The following is a 24,946-nucleotide window of genomic DNA, read 5'->3' as shown; positions in this document are numbered from 1 at the left end:
TATATCCTTCCCGTCCGACTCATTAAAGAAAAAATCTTTGTTCAATTCGAGGTGAGTAATCGCTGTTCTGATATCCAGAAGCTCTTTTCGCTCATAAGAGATGGGAGCAGCAACATTATGTACAAAATAAGTTACAAACAATTCGAAAAAACAAACAAAATAGCACGGTTGGTTAAGAGCCCCACCTTTCAGTCCTTGGAGAGACCTGAAAATACCTCTGTAGCGACGCTCCCCATCCAACCTGAAAGTGCTTGAGAGGACCTGCAGAGAAGAATGAGAGAAACTCCACAAATACAGGTGTGCCAAGCGTGTAGCATCATACCCAAGAATACCCAAGGCTGTAATCACTGCCAAAGGTCCTTCAACAAAGTACTGAGTAAAAGGTCTGAATACTGATGTAAATATGATATTTTAAATTATATTAAAAAAATTATTGCCAAAATTTAGATATATATATTTTTTTTACGGGGTATTATGGGGTATTGTGGGTAGATTGATGAAAAATATAATTTAATACATTTTAGAATAAGGCTGTAACGGTACAAAATGTGGAAAAAGTCAAGGGGTCTGAATACTTTCAGAATGCACTGTATGTACAGTATATATATACTGGGCTCCCGAGTGGCGCAGCGGTCTAAGGCACTTCATCTCAGTGCTAGAGGCATCACTACAGCCCTGGTTCGAATCCAGGCTGTATCACATCCGGCCGTGATTGGGAGACCCATAGGGTGGCCCAGTGTCGTCCGGGTTTGGCCAGGGTAGGCCGTCATTGTAATTAGGAATTTCGGTTAACCACTAGGCTACCTGCCGCCCCAAAAGATAACAACATGGCACAGGGCTGAAGAGATATTCTGGGGTTTACAGTGTGTCAGGACAGACAGAAACTACAGGGATGTTCTGGGGTTTACAGTGTGTCAGGACAGACAGAGAACTACAGGGATGTTCTGGGGTTTACAGTGTGTCAGGACAGACAGAGAACTACAGGGCTGAAGGGATGTTCTGGGGTTTACAGTGTGTCAGGACAGACAGAGAACTACAGGGATGTTCTGGGGTTTACAGTGTGTCAGGACAGACAGAGAACTACAGGGCTGAAGGGATGTTCTGGGGTTTACAGTGTGTCAGGACAGACAGAGAACTACAGGGCTGAAGGGATGTTCTGGGGTTTACAGTGTGTCAGGACAGACAGAGAACTACATGGCTGAAGGGATGTTCTGGGGTTTACAGTGTGTCAGGACAGACAGAGAACTACAGGGATGTTCTGGGGTTTACAGTGTGTCAGGACAGACAGAGAACTACAGGGCTGAAGGGATATTCTGGGGTTTACAGTGTGTCAGGACAGACAGAGAACTACAGGGATGTTCTGGGGTTTACAGTGTGTCAGGACAGACAGAGAACTACAGGGCTGAAGGGATATTCTGGGGTTTACAGTGTGTCAGGACAGACAGAGAACTACAGGGATGTTCTGGGGTTTACAGTGTGTCAGGACAGACAGAGAACTACAGGGCTGAAGGGATATTCTGGGGTTTACAGTGTGTCAGGACAGACAGAACTAGAGCCCTCAACCCTACTGTATTTAACCCAGAGGAGAGAAGGAGGATGGAGGGATGGAGAGATGGAGGGATGGAGATAAAGAGGAAGAGCGGGAGGAGAGTACTTTGATAACGTATCTATCGTTAATGGACGTGTATCGACTGGCTGGTGTGAAACTGAAGTGGATATTACGTGTCAGGAGGGACTTGTCACACTCTCTCACACACACACACACACACACACACACACACACACACACACATAGAGTCTGTGGTGTAATAGGCTCTAGGCTAGGAGATCCCCCCCTCCCTCATTCCTCTCCACGCTCCTTCCTCTCCTCTCCTCCCTCATTCCTCTCCTCCCTCCTTCCCCCCCTCCCTCATTCCTCTCCACCCTCCTTCCTCCCTGCCTCCTTCCCACCCTCCCTCATTCCTCTCCACCCTCCTTCCTCCCCAGCCTCCTTCCTCCCCTGCCTCCTTCCTCCTCTCCCTCATTCCTCTCCTCCCTCCTTCCTCCCCTCCCTCATTTCTCTCCACCCTCCTTCCTCTCCTCCCTCATTCCTCTCCACCCTCCTTCCCCCCTCCCTCATTCCTCTCCACCCTCCTTCCTCCCCTGCCTCCTTCCTCTCCTCCCTCATTCCTCTCCACCCTCCTTCCCCCCTCCCTCATTCCTCTCCACCCTCCTTCCTCCCCTGCCTCCTTCCTCCCCTGCCTCCTTCCTCTCCACCCTCCTTCCTCCTCTGCCTCCTTCCTCCCCTCCCTCCTTCCTCTCCTCCCTCCTTTCTCCCCTGCCTCCTTCCTCCCCTCCCCTCCCTCCTCCCTCCCTCCTCCTCCTTCCTTCCTTCCTTCCTTCCTTCCTTCCTTCCTTCCTTCCTTCCTTCCTTCCTTCCTTCCTCCCTCCTCCCTCCCTCCCTCCCTCCTCTTTCCTTCCTTCCTTCCTTCCTTCCTTCTTTCCTTTCTTCCTAACCTCTACCTTTCCTTCCTCCTTCCATCTTTCCTTCCTATCCTCTTTCCTTCCTTCCTCCTTCTTTCCTTCCTTCATATCCTCTACCTTTCCTTCCTCCTTCTTTCCTTCCTTCCTATCCTCTACATTTCCTTCCTTCCTTCCTTCCTTCCTTCCTTCCTTCCTTCCTTCCTTCCTTCCTTCCTTCTTCCTTCCTTCCTTCCTTCCTTCCTTCCTTCCTTCCTTCCTTCCTTCCTTCCTTCCTATCCTCTACCTTTCCTTCTTCTCCTCCACTCATTTAGCCAGTGATTTATTGATCAATAATATGGAGAACATTAATGGCACATTATCGTGTGTGTGTGTGTGTGTGTTGGTTTGATCCTGAGTGACCGGCTGTAGTGTTTCTCTGAGAATCATATTGCAGTAAATGGAAGGGTGAGGTCATAGATCTGACACCCAATGAATTAATCAGACACAAGAGCTGTCATCACACACATGCAAACACACACACATATACACACACTCTGGGAATGGCACTGAAATATGGTCCTACAAAGCCCTTAAGACTCTCACCTCATTCTTCTCTCTGTCTGTCTCTCTCTGTCTCTCTCTGTCTCTCTCTGTCTGTCTCTCTGTCTCTCTCTGTCTCTCTCTCTCTCTATCGCTCTATTGTCTCTCTTTGTCTCTGTCTTTCTCTCTCCATCTCTCTCTCTCTCTGTCTATCTCTCTCTTTCTCTCTCTCTCTCTCTTCCTGTCTTTGTATTATAGAAGGATAACCCATCAGATCTCTGTGGCCCCATGGTATTAGAGACCCCATCAGTTAATCAATAGAACATAAGACTGTCTTTAGAGGATACAGACCTTACACACACACACACACACACACACACACACACACACACACACACACACACACACACACACACACACACACACACCCGGTCCCCCAGGACACCAGGGAGTACACACATTAAACTAAGAAATAAAAAAATACTGAGAAAAATATCTCTCTGTCTCTCTGTGTCAGTCTATGGAAGGGGTTGAGAACCATGAGCCTCCTAGGTTTTGTATTGAAGTCAATGTACCCAGAGGAGGACGGAAGCTATCTGTCCTCCGGCTACTCCATGGTGCTACCCTGCAGAGTGCTGCTGAGGCTACTGTAAACCTTCTTTACAAAACACAGTGTTTTAATCAGTTATTTGGTGACATGAATATATTTGGCATAGTTTTATCTTTAATCTTTTAACGTTGAATTATTAAAACATTTCTGAAATTCACTGAGTAGGATGGTCCTCCCCTTCCTCCTCTGAGGAGCGTCCTCTGGTTGTGTTGTAGACTGTTGTTGTGATGCAGATCTCCCTTGTTGTTGTGATGCAGGGCTCCCTTGTTGATGAGATGCAGGGCCCCCTTGTTGTTGTTATTCAAATCTCCCTTGTTGTTGTAATGCAGGGCCCCCTTGTTGTTGTTATTCAAATCTCCCTTGTTGTTGTGATGCAGGTCCCCCTTGTTGTTGTTATTCAAATCTCCCTTGTTGTTGTGATGCAGGGCTCCCTTGTTGTTGTGATGCAGGGCTCCCTTGTTGTTGTGAGGCAAAACTCCCTTGTTGTTGTGATGCAGGGCATCACTTGTTGTTTTCATGCAGGGCCCCCTTGTTGTTGTGATGCAGGGCTCCCTTGTTGTTGTGAGGCAAAACTCCCTTGTTGTTGTGATGCAGGGCCCCCTTGTTGTTGTGATGCAAATCTCCCTTGTTGTTGTGATGCAGGGCTCACTTGTTGTTGTGATGCAGGACTCCCTTATTCTTGTCATGCTGGGCTCCCTTGTTGTTGTGATGGAGGGCTCCCTTGTTGTTGTGATGCAGGGCATCCCTTGTTGTTGTGAATGAGGGCTCCCTTATTGTTGTGATGCAGGGCATCGCTTGTTGTGATGCAGAGCTCCCTTGTTGTTGAAATGCAGGTCTCTCCCTTACAAAATATGCATCCCTCTCAATAGAACTGCTTCAAAACAGGTTAGATTGAATAAATACATATGATTGATAATTCTACTAATTGTGGATCCACTGCAGTCGCTAGTCCCCATCAAATGTCACCTAAACATTGACGTGGAATGTCCATTCTGCTGCCGGGGACGACGACCTCTGTCTGATGACACTGAGGGGTTGCGAGGTCAAACCAACGGGAGGACCCACAGACTATAGTCATGCAGAAATTAGCTGTAAACATACACACACACTCTCTCTCTCTCTCTCTCTCTCTCTCTCTCTCTCTCTCTCTCTCTCTCTCTCTCTCTCTCTCTCCTGTCTTAAACACTCAAAAGAACACACACTTACACAAACACACACATATACACACACACACACACACACACACACACACACACACACACACACACACACACACACACACACACACACACACACACACACACACACACTGACATAGTCACTCCCACTCTCACACAGACACACGGTCCCCTGCCCCCGACCTGTCAGAGCCAGTCTATAGTGAGTCACAACCCCGTGTAGAAACACAAACGTGACCGAGGACAACTGAACACAACTACAAACTCATCACACTGATCAGACACACTCCCCCTCTCTACTCAACTCACTCTCTCTCTCTCTCTCTCTCTCTCTCTTTCTCACTCTCCCCTTCTCTACTCAACTCTCTCCCTCTCTCACTCACTCTCTCTCTCACTCTCTGTCTGTCTGTCTCTCTGTCTCTCTCTCTCTCTCTGTCTCTCTCTCTCTCTCTCCCTCTCTCTCTCTTTCTCACTCTCCCCTTCTCTACTCAACTCTCTCCCTCTCTCACTCACTCTCTCTCTCACTCTCTCTCTCTGTCTGTCTGTCTCTCTCTCTCTCTGTCTCTCTCTCTCTCTCTCTCTGCCTCTCTCTCTGTCTCTCTCTGTCTCTCGGTGTGTGTGATGGGGTAGCTCAGTGGAATGCGACCATCTCTGCACACACATTCAGGTCTCAAGCACACAAACACACACACCTCAGTGCACAAACTCCCAAGATGCGCAATGACAGAGCATGGGGAAGAGAGTTGGGTGGAAAGGAGGAAGACTGGAAAAAGAGGGGGTGGAAATGAAAGAGGGGGAAGAGAGGGGGGTGGAAATGAAAGAGGGGGAAGAGAGGGGGGTGGAAATGGAAGAGGGGGAAGAGAGGGGGGTGGAAATGGAAGAGGGGGAAGAGAGGGGGGTGGAAATGGAAGAGGGGGAAGAGAGGGGGGTGGAAATGGAAGAGGGGGAAGAGAGGGGGAGTGAAAGGGAAGAGGGGGAAGAGAGGGGGAGTGAAAGGGAAGAGGATCGAGAGAGGAGAAATAGTGAAGGTCAGGACAGTAGAGAGGGAAGAGAGTGGAGAAATAGTGAAGGTCAGGACAGTAGAGAGAGAAGAGAGTGGAGAAATAGTGAAGGTCAGGACAGTAGAGAGAGAAGAGAGTGGAGAAATAGTGAAGGTCAGGACAGTAGAGAGGGAGGAGAGTGGAGAAATAGTGAAGGTCAGGACAGTAGAGAGGGAAGAGAGTGGAGAAATAGTGAAGGTCAGGACAGTAGAGAGAGAAGAGAGTGGAGAAAGAGTGAAGGTCAGGACAGTAGAGAGGGAAGAGAGTGGAGAAATAGTGAAGGTCAGGACAGTAGAGAGGGAAGAGAGTGGAGAAATAGTGAAGGTCAGGACATTAGAGAGGGAAGAGAGTGGAGAAATAGTGAAGGTCAGGACAGTAGAGAGGGAAGAGAGTGGAGAAATAGTGAAGGTCAGGACAGTAGAGAGAGAAGAGAGTGGAGAAATAGTGAAGGTCAGGACAGTAGAGAGGGAAGAGAGTGGAGAAATAGTGAAGGTCAGGACAGTAGAGAGGGAGGAGAGTGGAGAAATAGTGAAGGTCAGGACAGTAGAGAGGGAAGAGAGTGGAGAAATAGTGAAGGTCAGGACAGTAGAGAGGGAGGAGATGGGGAGAAATAGTGAAGGTCAGGACAGTAGAGAGGGAGGAGAGTGGAGAAATAGTGAAGGTCAGGACAGTAGAGAGGGAGGAGAGTGGAGAAATAGTGAAGGTCAGGACAGTAGAGAGGGAGGAGATGGGGAGAAATAGTGAAGGTCAGGACAGTAGAGAGGGAAGAGAGTGGAGAAATAGTGAAGGTCAGGACAGTAGAGAGGGAGGAGAGTGGAGAAATAGTGAAGGTCAGGACAGTAGAGAGGGAGGAGATGGGGAGAAATAGTGAAGGTCAGGACAGTAGAGAGGGAAGAGAGTGGAGAAATAGTGAAGGTCAGGACAGAAGAGAGGGAGGAGATGGGGAGAAATAGTGAAGGTCAGGACAGTAGAGAGGGAGGAGAGTGGAGAAATAGTGAAGGTCAGGACAGTAGAGAGGGAAGAGAGTGGAGAAATAGTGAAGGTCAGGACAGTAGAGAGGGAGGAGATGGGGAGAAATAGTGAAGGTCAGGACAGTAGAGAGGGAGGAGAGTGGAGAAATAGTGAAGGTCAGGACAGTAGAGAGGGAGGAGAGTGGAGAAATAGTGAAGGTCAGGACAGTAGAGAGGGAAGAGAGTGGAGAAATAGTGAAGGTCAGGACAGTAGAGAGGGAAGAGAGTGGAGAAATAGTGAAGGTCAGGACAGTAGAGAGAGAAGAGAGTGGAGAAAGAGTGAAGGTCAGGACAGTAGAGAGAGAAGAGAGTGGAGAAATAGTGAAGGTCAGGACAGTAGAGAGGGAAGAGAGTGGAGAAATAGTGAAGGTCAGGACAGTAGAGAGGGAGGAGATGGGGAGAAATAGTGAAGGTCAGGACAGTAGAGAGGGAAGAGAGTGGAGAAATAGTGAAGGTCAGGACAGTAGAGAGGGAAGAGAGTGGAGAAATAGTGAAGGTCAGGACAGTAGAGAGGGAGGAGATGGGGAGAAATAGTGAAGGTCAGGACAGTAGAGAGGGAGGAGAGTGGAGAAATAGTGAAGGTCAGGACAGTAGAGAGGGAGGAGAGTGGAGAAATAGTGAAGGTCAGGACATTAGAGAGGGAGGAGATGGGGAGAAATAGTGAAGGTCAGGACAGTAGAGAGGGAAGAGAGTGGAGAAATAGTGAAGGTCAGGACATTAGAGAGGGAGGAGATGGGGAGAAATAGTGAAGGTCAGGACAGTAGAGAGGGAAGAGAGTGGAGAAATAGTGAAGGTCAGGACATTAGAGAGGGAGGAGATGGGGAGAAATAGTGAAGGTCAGGACAGTAGAGAGGGAGGAGAGTGGAGCGAGTGGACTGGAGGAAGAGAGGAGAGAGGAGAGGAAGAGAGGAGAGAGGAGAGGAAGAGAGGAGAGAGGCCTTGATAGTTATATTTATAGATTTATTAATAAATACTTAAAATGACGATTACTTAATATTTGAAAGTCAATCTAACATGTATTAACATGTATTAACATGTATTAGCATGTAATAACATGTATTAACATGTATTAACATGTATTAGCATGTAATAACATGTATTAACATGTATTAACATGTATTAGGTAAGCTGTTCTATTATATTCTAGGTCTTTAATTACAATAATAAAGTAGTAGTCAGACACATTTACATTTATCTGTTGATTTATCTGTAGATTTATCTGATAATTTATCTGTTGATTTATCTGTTGATTTATCTGTTGATTTATCTGTAGAGTTATCTGTAGAGTTATCTGTAGAGTTATCTGTAGATTTATCTGTTGATTTATCTGTAGAGTTATCTGTAGAGTTATCTGTAGAGTTATCTGTAGAGTTATCTGTAGAGTTATCTGTAGAGTTATCTGTTGATTTATCTGTTGATTTATCTGTAGAGTTATCTGTAGAGTTATCTGTAGAGTTATCTGTTGATTTATCTGTTGATTTATCTGTAGAGTTATCTGTATAGTTATCTGTAGAGTTATCTGTTGATTTATCTGTAGATTTATCTGTAGATTTATCTGTAGAGTTATCTGTAGAGTTATCTGTAGAGTTATCTGTAGAGTTATCTGTAGAGTTATCTGTAGATTTATCTGTAGAGTTATCTGTAGAGTTATCTGTAGAGTTATCTGTAGAGTTATCTGTTGATTTATCTGTTGATTTATCTGTAGAGTTATCTGTAGAGTTATCTGTAGAGTTATCTGTAGATTTATCTGTAGATTTATCTGTTGATTTATCTGTAGATTTATCTGTTGATTTATCTGTTGATTTATCTGTAGAGTTATCTGTAGAGTTATCTGTAGAGTTATCTGTAGAGTTATCTGTTGATTTATCTGTTGATTTATCTGTTGATTTATCTGTAGAGTTACCTGTTGATTTATCTGTGTTGTTCTGATATAAAATGATATACACGTAGTAGTGCCATGTTGTACTGCTTTTAGAGGATTGTGGGTAATTCAACATGTTTTGACTTCAAGATACTTTTGCACGTTGTTCTATGCATGTTTAAAGAAATAAAACAATCTTTCTAAAATTGTATTTTAAGCAGTTTGTTTTGCTATGAGGTGTAATTGATCATGGTGAACGGATATCAAGACCGTCAAACAAATTGTATATTTAATAATGAGACAAGCCATTCCCACCATCGACAAGGTCATGAGCACCAGTCTTATGAGCAGTGTGTTCAACAATGACTGGTTACAGCTATACCACCAGCTACGGTTTGGCAAATACATTAAACAACGTCAGACATGAAGACATGAACACTGAAAATTACTAATCAAAACTACTTTAACTTGAGAAACAAAATGCTAATGAAGGTTAATAATTTCACTAGAATAATTATATTTCAGTATACATAAAATCATTTAGTGTCAAAAAGTTGATAAAACACAGAACATGTAAGTATGATGTCCCCTTATTTCTGTAAATTTGCACAACGCAGAAATCACTCCTCCATTTCCTGGTTTCTAAAATTCTAATAGTTCGCCTAATTTCGGTTTATGTCACAAAACAAGCAAAATAATGGAGACAGCTAGTCTTACTGGGGTCTGATCTCGATGAAGACAGTTAGTCTTACTGGGGTCTGATCTCGATGAAGACAGTTAGTCTTACTGGGGTCTGACACCGATGGAGACAGTTAGTCTTACTGGGGTCTGACACCGATGGAGACAGTTAGTCTTACTGGGGTCTGATCTCGATGAAGACAGTTAGTCTTACTGGGGTCTGATCTCAATAGAGACAGCTAGTCTTACTGGGGTCTGACACCGATGGAGACAGCTAGTCTTACTGGGGTCTGACACCGATGGAGACAGCTGGTCTTACTGGGGTCTGACACCGATGGAGACAGCTAGTCTTACTGGGGTCTGACACCGATGGAGACAGCTGGTCTTACTGGGGTCTGACACCGATGGAGACAGCTGGTCTTACTGGGGTCTGACACCGATGGAGACAGCTGGTCTTACTGGGGTCTGACACCGATGGAGACAGCTGGTCTTACTGGGGTCTGACACCGATGGAGACAGCTAGTCTTACTGGGGTCTGACGTCCATGGAGACAGCTGGTCTTACTGGGGTCTGATGATGATGGAGACAGCTGGTCTTACTGGGGTCTGATGATGATAGAGACAGCTGGTCTTACTGGGGTCTGACACCGATGGAGACAGCTAGTCTTACTGGGGTCTGACACCGATGGAGACAGCTGGTCTTACTGGGGTCTGACACCGATGGAGACAGCTGGTCTTACTGGGGTCTGATCTCAATGGAGACAGCTGGTCTTACTGGGGTCTGACCTCGATGGAGACAGCTGGTCTTACTGGGGTCTGACGTCGACACCGATGGAGACAGCTAGTCTTACTGGGGTCTGATGATGATGGAGACAGCTAGTCTTACTGGGGTCTGATGATGATAGAGACAGCTGGTCTTACTGGGGTCTGATGATGATGGAGACAGCTGGTCTTACTGGGGTCTGACACCGATGGAGACAGCTGGTCTTACTGAGGTCTGACACCGATGGAGACAGCTGGTCTTACTGGGGTCTGATGATGATAGAGACAGCTGGTCTTACTGGGGTCTGATGTCGATGCAGACAGCTGGTCTTACTGGGGTCTGATGTCGATGCAGACAGCTGGTCTTACTGGGGTCTGACACCGATGGAGACAGCTGGTCTTACTGAGGTCTGACACCGATGGAGACAGCTGGTCTTACTGGGGTCTGATGATGATAGAGACAGCTGGTCTTACTGGGGTCTGATGTCGATGCAGACAGCTGGTCTTACTGGGGTCTGATGATGATAGAGACAGCTGGTCTTACTGGGGTCTGATGCCGATGGAGACAGCTAGTCTAACTGGGGTCTGACACTGATGTCGATGCAGACAGCTGGTCTTACTGGGGTCTGATGATGATGGAGACAGCTAGTCTTACTGGGGTCTGATGCCGATGCAGACAGCTGGTCTTACTGGGGTCTGATGATGATGCAGACAGCTAGTTGGTGTCAAACCCCAGTGCATTTATCAGTTACACATACAGGTCTGTACATACCTGTAGCACGCGCTCCAGCAGGTATATCTCTCTGGTCACCCCCAAAGCCAATTCCTCCTTTGGCCGCCTCTCCTTCCAGTTCTCCGCTGCCAATGACTGGAACGAACTACAAAAATCTCTGAAACTGGAAACACTTATCTCCCTCACTAGCTTTAAGCACCAGCTGTCAGAGCAGCTCCCAGATCACTGCACCTGTACATAGCCCATCTATAATTTAGCCCAAACAACTACCACTTCCCCTACTGTATTTATTTATTTTGCTCCTTTGCACCCCATTATTTATATTTCTACTTTGCACTTTCTTCTACTACAAATCTACCATTCCAGTGTTTTACTTGCTATATTGTATTTACTTTGCCACCATGGCCTATTTTTGCCTTTACCTCCCTTATCTCACATCATTTGCTCACATTGTATATAGACTTATTTTTCTACTGTATTATTGACTGTATGTTTGTTTTACTCCATGTGTAACTCTGTGTTGTTGTTATATGTTGTCGAACTGCTTTGCTTTATCTTGGCCAGGTCGCAATTGTAAATGAGAACTTGTTCTCAACTTGCCTACCTGGTTAAATAAAGGTGAAATAAAAAAATACACACAACAAGTAGGTCACATGGGGGAGAGGCGTGCTGTGAGGTGTTAGTTTATTAGTTTTTTGAAACCAGGTTTACTGTTCACTTGCGCTATGTAAGACGGAAGAGTTCCATGCACTCATGGCTCTGTATAATACTATACGTTTCCTTGAATTTGATCTGGACCTGGGGACAGTGAATAGACCCCTGGTGGCATGTCTGGTGAGGTAAGTGTTTGTGTCGGAGCTGTGTGGAATTAGACCAGATCTACCGCTTTTTGGACTTGCTTTCAATGAGAATGACAGATCTATAACTCGCGTTTCTATGTGAATTTGTTCAGGTCGCCACAAAAAAAGTTACATATTGCAGCTTTAAGTATTAACACTGACCTATGATGAGTTGGGTTACTGAATGGTTCGAGGCGATGGGTTTCAACAAACAACATGTGTTAGCAGAACGATTCACTTTTTACAGTGTGGGCAGCCCTAGGGCATTCTGGGTAGGCTGTAGTGTAACACTAGCAGGAAGTTGTGGCTTTTAAAGGACACACAAATGTTGTATGCACACACACACACACACACACACACAGAGATAGAGTTGTCCTTTAACAGCTAACGGTTACATCAATCAATAAAAGTTGTCAGACATGTGTTCCAATCTGCCACAGATACCTCTTAAAGACACCTCTTAATGATACCTCTTAATGATACCTCTTAATGATACCTCTTAATGATATCTCTTAAAGATACCTCTTAATGATAGCTCTTAATGATACCTCTTAATGATAGCTCTTAATGATAGCTCTTAATAAAGATACCTCTTAATGATACCTCTTAATGATACCTTTTAATGATACCTCTTAATGACACCTCTTAATGATACCTCTTAATGACACCTCTTAATGACACCTCTTAATGATACCTCTTAAAAGATGCCTCTTGAAGATACCTCTTCTGTGGGTATTTTCCATACATTTCTCTCTCTTTTTGACAAACCCTGACCTTTTCTTATTTTGGAAAAAGTCTGTCATCCGTCCTCTCTTCTCCGTGACCCGGAAACCGATAAGTGGTGGAGTGGTGGAGGAGATGTCAGTTCATTAGTAGGTCGAACGGAAGACTTGTCCTCCCCTCCTCGATAGTCCCCTTTCCCCCCGAGGATAGTCATGTGTATCCTACCTGAGTCCTTCACAGAAGAGTTTTGAAATCTGCTCACACACCCTTTGAATCAGCTTTTGTTATCTCATACGAGAAAAGCATTAGAACTTTTAAAAACGATACGCTACTCATCCTTTTATCTGTAAAATGTCTTGCACAACATTTTTATCACTTCACACATTTTATTTTGGGATTCCACCCTGTAAAAATAACTTGCCTCAAATTGCCTAATTATGCGCGAGTGGAGATGGAGACAAGAGCATTTTAGTCCACTTTCCCTCTCCGCCTCTCCGCCTCCGCCTCTCCGCCTCTCCTCTCTGCCTCTCCACCTCTGCCTCTCCTCTCCGCCTCTCCTCTCTGCCTCTCCTCTCCACCTCTGCCTCTCCTCTCCGCCTCTCCTCTCTGCCTCTGCCTCTCCTGTCCGCCTCTCCTCTCCGCCTCTCCTCTCCGCCTCTCCTCTCCGCCTCTCTGCCTCTCCTCTCCGCCTCTCATCTCCGACTCTCCTCTCCGCCTCTCCTCTCCGCCTCTCTGCCTCTGCCTCTCCTCTCCGCCTCTCCTCTCCGCCTCTCCTCTCCGCCTCTCTGCCTCTGCCTCTCCTCTCCGCCTCTCCTCTCCGCCTCTCTGCCTCTGCCTCTCCTCTCCGCCTCTCCTCTCCGCCTCTCTGCCTCTGCCTCTCCTCTCCGCCTCTCCTCTCCGCCTCTCTGCCTCTGCCTCTCCTCTCCGCCTCTCCTCTCCGCCTCTCTGCCTCTGCCTCTCCTCTCCGCCTCTCTCCGCCTCTCTGCCTCTCCTCTTCGCCTCACCGCCTCCGCCTCTCCTCTCCGCCTCTTCGTCTCTGCCTCTCCTCGCTGCCTCTCCTCTCTGCCTCTGCCTCTCCTCTCCGCCTCTCCTCCCTGCCTCTCCTCTCTGCCTCTGCCTCTCCTCTCCGCATCTCCTCTCTGCCTCTGCCTCTCCTCTCCGCCTCTCCTCTCCGCCTCTCTGCCTCTGCCTCTCCTCTCCGCCTCTCTGCCTCTGCCTCTCCTCTCCTCCTCTCCTGTCCGCCTCTGCCTCTCCATCTCTGCCTCTCCTCTCCACCTCTGCCTCTCACCCTCTGCCTCTCCTCGCTGCCTCTCCTCCTCTTCGCCTCTGCCTCTCCTCGCTGCCTCTCCTCTATTACCTGTTACTGTTTTCAACAGGAGGCCAGAGAGGACAGAGGAGAGAAGACAAAGGAGTTGAGCAAATCCAATTGAGGCCACTGTTGCACATTTTACAGCAAGAGCTGGGGAGGAGTCAGGGAGTGGGATGAAAATGAATGCATTCACTACTATCAGTCTCTCTGGATGAGGGAGTCTACTAAATGACTCACTACTGTAAGACTCTGGATAAGAGAGTCTGCTAAATGACTCCCTACTGTAAGTCTGTCTGGATAAGAGAGTCTGCTAAATGACTCCCTACTGTAAGTCTCTCTGGATAAGAGAGTCTGCTAAATGACTCACTACTGTAAGTCTGTCTGGATAAGAGAGTCTGCTAAATGACTCCCTACTGTAAGTCTCTCTGGATAAGAGAGTCTGCTAAATGACTCCCTACTGTAAGTCTCTCTGGATAAGAGAGTCTGCTAAATGACTCCCTACTGTAAGTCTGTCTGGATAAGAGAGTCTGCTAAATGACTCCCTACTGTAAGTCTCTCTGGATAAGAGAGTCTGCTAAATGACTCCCTACTGTAAGTCTCTCTGGATAAGAGTCTGCTAAATGACTCCCTACTGTAAGTCTCTCTGGATAAGAGAGTCTGCTAAATGACTCCCTACTGTAAGTCTCTCTGGATAAGAGTCTGCTAAATGACTCCCTACTGTAAGTCTCTCTGGATAAGAGAGTCTGCTAAATGACTCCCTACTATAAGTCTCTCTGGAGAAGAGAGTCTGCTAAATGACTCCCTACTGTAAGTCTCTCTGGATAAGAGAGTCTGCTAAATGACTCCCTACTGTAAGTCTCTCTGGATAAGAGAGTCTGCTAAATGACTCCCTACTGTAAGTCTGTCTGGATGAGAGAGTCTGCTAAATGACTCCCTACTGTAAGTCTCTCTGGATAAGAGTGTCTGCTAAATGACTCAAATGGAAAATGGAAAAATGTAATATTGGTGGTAGGGGCTGAGGTGGAGAGGTGTGTGTGTGTGTGTGTGTGTGTGTGTGTGTGTGTGTGTGTGTGTGTGTGTGTGTGTGTGTGTGTGGTGTGTGTGTGTGTGTGTGTGTGTGTGTATCTGTTGCTTGTATTACACACTACATACCTCCAGACCACCAGAACAGACCCTCTGTTACACTACATACCTCCTGACCATCAGAACAGACCCTCTGTTACACTACATACCTCCTGACAATCAGAACAGACCCTCTGTTACACTACATACCTCCTGACCATCAGACCCTCTGTTACACTACATACCTCCTGACTGTGTTTATTAATCAACGTGGAAAACTGATTGGATTTGTGAAAAGACCTCAACTTAATAAGGGCATTTCTTATTTTTGTTACCCAGCTTTTCAAACCAATGACATGGTGACATTTTTTGGGTTGATTTCACGTTGATTTAACGTTAATTGACAACTCCACCAAATGTAAATCAAAACTAGATGTTGAACTGATGTCTGTGCCCAGTGGGGAGGGATCAGTGGACGTGAAGAGGAGGAGGACGAGTAGAAGGTGTAACGGGGTGCGTAACCGGTGGCAGGGAAGTCGGACGCAGGAGAGCAGAACTAGGTAATAGCCGGAGCAGTTTAATCCAAAAACCAACGGCATAAAAATACAACAGAATATGGGTACAAAAAACACGACGCGCACCAGTAAACATGTGCACAAGCACTTACAACAAACAACTCCACACAAAGACATGGGGGGGAACAGAGGGTTAAATACACAACACTTAATGAGGGAAATGAGAACCAGGTGTGTAGGAAAACAAGACAAAACAAATGGAAAATGAAAAGTGGATCGACGATGGCGAGAAGACCGGTGACGCCGACCGCCGAACGCCGCCCGAACAAGGAGAGGAAACGACTTCGGTGGAAGTCGTGACAGAAGGAGGAAGAGCAGTAGAGGAAGGAGGAAGGAGGAAGAGGGAAATGAGGAAGAGGACAATCATAAAGATTTCCATAGTTGATGTAACCTTGAATTCAAAATGTACTAGCTGCCACAGTTTGGTTCACCTCTTAAAATCAACCCTTGTGATCCTCACGCATCCAAAGGATAACTAGATTACACAACACAATGCAGCTGTGACAACAGGAAGCTGTTCTGTATACCTAGATCTACCTGCCATTTAACTTTTAACCAGGCAAGTCAGTTAAGAACAAATACTTATTTACAATGACGGCCTAGGAACAGTGGGTTAACTGCCTTGTTCAGGGGCAGATCGACAGATTTTTACCTTGTCAGCTCGGGGATTTGATCTAGCAACCTTTACCGTTACTAGTCCAACACTCTAACCACCAGGCTACCTGCCTCCTCTAACCACCAGGCTACCTGCCTCCTCTAACCACTAGGCTAACTGCCTCCTCTAACCACTAGGCTACCTACCCCCTCTAACCACTAGGCAACCTGCCTCCTCTAACCACAAGGCTACCTGCCTCCTCTAACCACTAGGCTACCTGCCTCCTCTAACCACTAGGCTACCTGCCTCCTCTAACCACTAGGCTACCTGCCTCCACTAACCACATGGCTACCTGCCTCCTCTAACCACTAGGCTACCTGCCTCCTCTAACCACAAGGCTACCTGCCTCCTCTAACCACAAGGCTACCTGCCTCCTCTAACCACAAGGCTACCTGCCTAGTGGTAATAGTATCAAGACTGTCCAAATGTGGCTAATTGGTTTATTAATAACTTTTCATGTTCATAATTGTGCACTCTCCTCAAACAATAGCATGGTATTCTTTCACTGTAATAGCTACTGTAAATTGGACAGTGCAGTTAGATTAACAAGAATGTAAGCTTTCTGCCCATATCAGATATGTCTATGTCCTGGGAAATGTTCTTGTTACTTACAACCTCATGCTAATCTCATTAGCCTACGTTAGCTCAACCTTCCAGGTGGGAGACACACCGATCCTGTAGATGGTTTAATTCAATGGAATGATTAAATGTCTAATCCCATGTCAAATTATTAAACTGCTCACATTTCCAAAGATCCAACCTTATTACAGCCTATGTCTGTCCCTTATTCTCCTTTTGTTTTGTTCCCATTTTACATTTAGTCACCATGTGTATACACCTGACATAGCCCTACCTGTGTAGGTAGGCCTTAAAAAGAAACATACCTAGGCCAAATACAGAGGTCCTTATCAATTGATGGTGAAAGTGCGCAGGCGCGTTCCCATGGGAGACCCTAGAGCGTCTAGCGGATATGGCGGACAGGGGCGGATAACCCGCGCGGACGGCCAGGGCTCGAGCAGCTCCATCAGTTCGCTGTTTCCCTGCGTGGAGACTGTGGCGCAAGGCCTTTTAACCAAGACTGTGGGTCTCGACGCGAAGTGTGAATGACGAAGCCGTAAAGGCATATAATTAGAATGTCATGGCTACGTACGTTCTGGTCGTTCTAATTCTACACCTTCATGGCTAAATGAATGTGCGCTGGTGAAATTGACAAGTCCTTGTTCTTACATCCCAGGGCGGAAATCCCGGGGGGGAAGGGGGACACACGACCCCTCCCATCCTGGGAAAAATATGATTTGTCCCCACCAATATATCACTGAAACATAACTATGTAATTTAAATAATATTAATAATACGCAATGAAAGCAATTGTGCTGATTATAGACACTTAATAGCGCGTTTTTAAGTTTCAAAAGATTGCGACCCCCCCGCCCTTTGCCTCACAATGGTTTGATCCACTGCCAGTTCCTTAGCTTGCTACGTAACTGCCGTGAGGTTCATCCAGTCAATCGCGCACACACACACACTAGCTGAATATGCAGAGCTAGCGCGCAAATATTAACTATTAAGCTAGCTAGTACCTATTCCATTTATGTGGCGTCGTCAAAGATGGAATCAGCATGCAGATGATGTAAGTTAGTGCTTCAAAGTCCCTGTGATAAGGTTAGCGATAAACTGAAGTCCAAACTGAACAGAACTACACTCTCATCTACCATTGTCTTAAATATATTTAATGGTCTCGTTGCAAAAGCTAAATTGTCGCAAGGGAACTTTTATTTATTTATTTTATTTCACCTTTATTTAACCCGGGTAGCAAAGATTATAGCAAACACCACTGAAACGGAATTGGTGCTAGCTAGCTTTGCAAATTCAGCTATTGTTGGAAGCCAGCCAATATGAAACAAACGATTAAAATTACAAAAGGTTGCAGCATATGTTGTGTAAATGGTGAACTCATACAGCTGTCAACTCTTGTCATTTTAATCCGTTTCACATTTGCTAGCTACCTTTTAGATCGAAGCCCAAATAGAATGATTGAAGATGATAGAAGCCCATCTCCTACTGTAAATAACCTACACACTGTGTGTGTAGCCAGCCAGCCAGCCAGGTAGAAAAATGGCAGAAAAATAAAAGACGGACATCAGAGTATTTTTCAATACACCAAAACGCAAAGTAAGAACCCTAGTAGCCTAATATCTCAAAGACTAGTTGATAAAATGTTCATAAGAAAGAAATGAAATTCTAATGGAAATGTTTCACAATGATGTCATTAGGCAGAGCAGGCAACAGATGGCACACAGACAGCAGAGTTGGGGACAGATATGCAGGGACAGACTGGCAGAGACAGGGAGTCTCAGGTAAGTTTGTTGAGTCTTTGTTTGGCAACATTATGAAAGGTTCTCAATTTTTTTTGACTTGTAAAATAGGAACTTAATTGGAAAATGCCATGGATACCCCCACTCTCAACTTAAACTGGTGACTGATCTAAGATTTGTTAAAGGCAATGGTATTGCTGTTGTGATTAGTTGTGTAGTTTTGGGTACCGGTATTTAGGAGTACGGCAAACACCTTATTTCTTTGGTTCCTCAATATACATTTACCATATTACAATGTAGGCTATGTGTTACAGCACTACTTTTGGTGTCCCCCTCAGGAATTGCTCTTGAGAAAATTTCATGCAATTGTCCCCTCCAAAGTGGATATCAGATTTTCGCCCCTGTTACATCCTGCTGTTTTGATGAAACTTAGCCAATTTGTTTGTGCATAAAAGTGCATCTATGGGGCTTCACTTGGGCACATTATACATGTCAAATGAATTCAATACAGGCCATATTGTTTTAGCTGAATTTAGCCCAATCTCCTTGTAGAATATGTTACAGCATCATTTTATATTAACGCTGTATATTTGGAGGGCGGAATACACCTTTTTCGCGTTATTAAGACTATAGCTGTGCTGTTGCAGATTCCAAAGCCGATAGTCCTGCAATATACGAGTTGTAATGGTGTACTTTTATGCATAAATACTCCCAAAGTATTTGTCAAGTGTCAAATATTGTGCGCCGCAAGCAGAGGAAAACAATAGGCACATAGGCCTTTATGCAACAACTCTTTCCTACATACGACCTACTTCAGAAGGAACGTTTAACATTTTACAACGTAAAGCGGTTCTTAAAGCACTTGACTGTAATCAGCGATATTTCCACAAAACAGGATAATCTCTCTCTCTCTAGTCGTTGTCGATAATCCGATTACCATGTTGTGTTTTGAGATTAATACACGCCAAGCATGTTACAACAATGCGTCTATTGTCTTCGCTTTCATAAGATTTATTATGAAATGTGAATTCTGTGTTTCTATACCAGAATTGTGAAAAAATCCACATTTAGCACAGGGGTTCTTGAACCGTACTAATAGTTAGCAGACATATTGTTAATTGTTTGTGTGACGTTTATGACATCTCTACGTTAAACGGTGTTAGAGTAAATAGGATTTGTAAAACAACTCCAAAATGCGTTACATCCGTTCCCCATAGATCCTACAACTGAAGGCTTTTAAGGCACAACACAGCAAAACATAGTTTACATAAACCTTTGTATCAAACGATGTTTTTTATATACGTAAAAACATTTTTTTTTTATTACAGATTCAGTCAATATTGTAGTGTTACGCCGATTTGGGAAGAAATAAGAATGTTATACTTCTAATTGAAATAAACTTTAAACATGCGTAAACAAAACAAAAATATCCATATCCATTACATTAATTTTAAATACATAGGTAATTTAATTCACTTAAAATGCATTATAATACAGTACATGCATGCAAATATAATACCATCTTTGGCCGTGTTTAGACTGCTGGGAATGCTGTTGTTAATAACAGATTCAAAATAATAATAATAATAATTGAATAAATGATTATAAGACCTATTGTTTTAGGCCTACGCTGGTACTCTGAATACAGAAACAACTATCTATTATTATAACATAAAACTGAATATGGAGTTATTCTGAATGTCTTTGTGTGATAGGATATCCTGCAAATATGTTCTTTAGTTTTATATCAACAATGTTGATGTCTGTCAATAAATACAATTGGCGTAGGCTATCAATGTGACAAGTAGAATCGGCCAGGCCTTGGGTCCACAGGCTATCCTTACAAGTAGCCTATAAAGGCCTACATGGGCCAGACTCGACCTTATGTTTTTACCACGATGATGATGAAGAAGAAAAAAAAAACGCTAAATGCGGAAGCTGAAATTGGCATGATATATATCACCTTGTAAACAGTGTCTTTATGGCGATGATGCAGAAAAGTATATAGACCTAACCCTACGTCTCCTTCGAACAGACTAGGCCAAGTCTAAATAGGACTACGTCTCCTTTAAACAGACTCGGCCTTGTCTACAGGACAACGTCTCCTTCGAATAGACTAAAGTACTTGCTGGCATTGGAAAAACATAAATAATGCGTACTACTGCCAGGGTATACGATGGGCAGGGGCATCGGCATCAAGCATCTTCCTAGCAGGTTACTGTCTTTGTACAAAGCCGGGAGTTGCAGAGTCTTCCCCGGAACGGCGTCGGAGAAATCACCGCTGGGACCATCTAGCGCTGTTGAAATCTGTCTTTTCAATTTATTCCTTCGATTCTGGAACCAGATTTTGACCTGCGTTTCCGTTAACTGGAGAGAACTGGCGAGGCAGGCGCGCTCGGCACTGCTAAGATACCGTTTCATATCGAAAGTAGATTCCAACTGAAAGATCTGTCTCTTGGAGAAGATGGTGCGAGTTTTTTTCTTGGTTATCAGTTGTTTTTTCTTGCCGCCGTTATCACCGTCCCCGGTGTGATGCGTCGAAGAGCAGTCGTCGCCGCTGTCCCCGCTTTCGAAGCAATTGTCGGTGATCTGTAACGAGTCTTCCCGGGTGATAGCGATGGCCTTGGGTCCTCCGGTTGGGCTACAGTCGTTATCCGGCTCTGAGAACGGAAATAGGACCGACATTATATTCCGCAATATATTTAGTTTGACGCTGACAGTTTATCAGTCTACAATATTATGCTACACGTACAACTGCATTGGGCCAGATGTGTTGAACCAGGCTACAAAAAGGCAGTTTATTCCGCTACAGTGCAGTGTTAAACATTCATATTTTACCATATTAGGCAACAGTTGCCTACCTGCATCATGTAGCCTTGTCGCGGGGTCCATTCTCCGTTGATGGTCATCGAACCAGTACAGCCCCGTGCTATTCTGTAGCCTGCTACCGGAATGACAGCTGTCAACTGTCTTCCTACCGTTACCGCTCGAGTTTGTCTGCAGGTTCAGAATATTGTCTATGGTGAATTTGAGAGACGCGGCAGTCGGCCTGCATGGCGCGTCCACTTTGCTCATCATTTAGAGAAATGGCCTCTTTTCTCCCGGAAGGAATTTTTGGAACCAAATGTCCCTGCGCTCTAGAAGTGGAACTTAGAACTCTCTTTCTCTCTTCTTAACGACGTCTTGACGCTCCACGCACCATTGCTCCGTGCGAGGATGATGAGGGGATTGGACTGGGGCTTTCACGGCGCGCCTCTCTCTCTCTCTCTCTCTCTCTCTCTCTCTGCCTCGCCTGTTACTTCCACGGACCGGATGGAACGTTGGTGCGCCCTCGTCCATTGGACAAGAGGAGTGCCTGCGAGGGGCCAATTGCATTAAGGGGAGGGGAAGAGAGAGAGAGGGGAGTAGAATGTCATAGTTTTTCCCCTTCTTTTTTTGAGCCTGGTATCTGGTATAAAGGCTAGGAAATGAAGAATGGAAAGGATTCATTATAAATAATTTAATTTGAGGTGTTCTGCATTTGAGGAAAAGGCTATTTTATTATTCTGCAGTCATGGCTTTGGGCTGGTGAATGTATAATGTGTAGCTATAGACCCTACAGTTCTGCCGTCGAAGGTAGACTACCTAATACATCATTATTAGACTTACCAGCTGGTTCTGGCCGGGTCCAAACCGGATGTTCACCAGAAGTGTTGTCGTTGGGAGAAGGGGACGTGGATTACGGGGTTTCAGACTTTTCTTTTTTTTATATGACTAACAAGCGTTATTAATGAAGTTCACGTTTTAATCAGGCCTTTTCGATGAGCTGTAGTTTTCAAAGTAAAAGACAAGAGAAATACCAATATAAATATATTATAAATAGTATTTACATTCATTTAGCTGGAATAACATATTGAACACAATATTTACTGTAAGTTAAAATAGCCTAGGTCTATTTCTATGTTTTACCATTTCCATTTCATTTAAGGCCTGCATTGCATTTTTATTTATTTGCATCTTCTAAAATCGTTAACTGATAGAACATATAGAATAGAACGCTTCAGGCTTCTATATTCAGCCAGCGGTGGATAAAGTCCCCAAACGTCATACTTGAGTCACAGTAAAGATACCTTAATAGAAAATGACTCAAGTAAAATTGATATTCACCCAGTAAAATACTACTTGAGTAAAAGTAAAGATACCTTCATAGAAAATGACTCAAGTAAAAATGAAAGTCACCCAGTAAAATACTAGTTGAGTAAAAGTCTAAAAGTATTTGGTTTTAAATATACTGAAGTATGAAAAGTAATTGATAAAATATACTTAAGTATTGAGAGTAAAAGCATAAATCATTTCAAATTCCTTATACTAAGCAAACCAAACCATTTAATTGTTTTATTTTATTCACGGTTTGCCAGGGGGCACACTCCAAAACTCAGACATAATTTAACAAACGAACCATGTGTGTTTAGTGAGTCCACCAGATCAGAGGCAGTAGAGATGACCAGGGATGTTCTCTTGATAAGTGCGTGAATTTGACCATTTTCCTGTCCTGCTAAGCATTCAAAATGTAAAAAGTAATTTTGGGTGTCAGGGGAAATGTATGGAGTAAAAAGTACATTATTTTCATTATGAATGTAGTGAAGTAAAAGTAAAAGTTGTCACCAATATAAATAGTAAAGTAAAGTACAGAAACCCCCTAAAAACAACTACTTAAGTAGTACTTTAAAGTATTTTTACACCACCGTGTTTTGCACAAGGCTATGAGGTATAGGCCTATAATCACTATTATGTCAGAAAGACTCAACTCTATTGTGCAGAACATGGGCCTTTTTAACTGGGCATGTAAATAATTATTTACAATGACAGCCTGCACCGGCCAAACCCGGACGACGCTGGGACAATTGTTCGCCGCCTTGCGGGACTCCGAATCACGGCCGGTTGTGATACAGCATGGATTCGAACCAGGGTGTCTGTGGTGACGCCTCTAGCACTGAGATGCAGTGCCTTAGACCGCTGCGACCACTTATTTATATAGACCTAGACTGTGTTTAGGGTAGGCTACTTTTATCCATATGATATTGAGCATATTGAAGACTGTTTAATGTCCATAATAAAGTCTAGGCCTATAACCTTCTATTGTATTGTTTGATGAGATGATAATCGTGACGATATGTTTTGTCCATTTTACAGATAAACCATAGCAGAAGGAATTTGAATTAGTGTACGTTGTTTTATCCGGGAAACCCCGCGGCCATACATTCTCCCAAACGCAAAACGTCTATCGTCTTCGATGGGATTTGGTTGTGATGAATATCGTTAGCATTGTGTTGTTTCACTCCTAAATATGTGTTGTCCTCGGAAGTTATCTCATGTATCCTTCTCCCGAAGGAATGGCGTCTCCCACATACAGGCAGAGGCTCCTGAATGTTTAATCATAATTAATACATATTTATGACAACAAAGTAAAAGCGTTGTTGACAGTAATGCTATAATCTCCACATTACACACATAAAGCCTATTAGTTCGGATTATAAGAAAGGCTACTTTAGTGAGTCCGTGAATCCTCTGAATAAAACGTCTACCTGTTTTGTAAATAAATAAAATATAATTTTTATATTTAACCTTTATTTAACCAGGTAGTCCAGTTGAGAACAAGTTCTCCTTTCCAACTGCGACCTGGCCATACTAGCCTACTACGGGCCATATAGAAATATGAGGCCTACCATATAGGTCTATAAACCAACTATATATTGTTCAACAGTTTCTTATACAGTAGTCTAGTCTACTGAGGCCCACATTCACAACTTGGCAGCTGCCAGCCAGCTCAGGCCTGGAGTTGTAGTAGCGTGATGTCATATTATATAATAGTGCCTATAATTCATTTGTCCTTTCGATGACCCCGTGTGTTTATAAATATGAATGATGACATCAAACCATATTTCCTCTAATGAAGAGACGGGTGTTTTTTCTCCCCACAAAGTGAGGAGGGCAGTTCAGTTGTAGGGCAGAGAGCATGTTAGGCCTGCATGCCGGGCAAGGCCATGTTTAAAATGAATTCAATGAAGTCAAATGTTTTTTCCCCCCAGGGGTAAAAAATGGAAACGGGTCGCGAGCTTCTTTTTTTAAATAAATATATATATTTATATATATCTTTTCGAATAGGCATTTTGGTTTTGTTCTCCGCTCCCCTAGAGTTTTAGGCTACACACCTCATGTTGTAACTTGTAAAATGAACGTGTATGTGAAGGCTTTTCCGCTGATATGTGTCAGAACCAGCGCTGCGGAGGAGGACTTGTGTAGTTAGCTGCATACTATCTATTCTGTCCTCCTTGGCGTCTATTCGACGGAAGTAAAAATGGCGAAATAAGATGTGGTAGTCTATATTTGTAGTCTATAGTCAGGTAGGAGCCAAAAGATTGGGTAAATTCCGATCAAATTACAATCAAATTACTACTTACAATTTCACATGGATTGATCAACTGTAGGCTACAAATCATTAAAATCCAGACGGACACTTTTTCCCCAAGAAGCAACCTAATATCACAGTCATGTAGGTTCAACTACACACACACACACACACACACACACACACACACACACACACACACACACACACACACACACACACACACA

The sequence above is a fragment of the Salmo salar genome, chromosome 04, assembly GCF_965601325.2.
Source record: "Salmo salar chromosome 04, fSalSal1, whole genome shotgun sequence".
In the NCBI taxonomy this organism is placed as follows: Eukaryota; Metazoa; Chordata; class Actinopteri; order Salmoniformes; family Salmonidae; genus Salmo; species Salmo salar.
Note: the sequence above shows the minus strand (reverse complement) of the source record.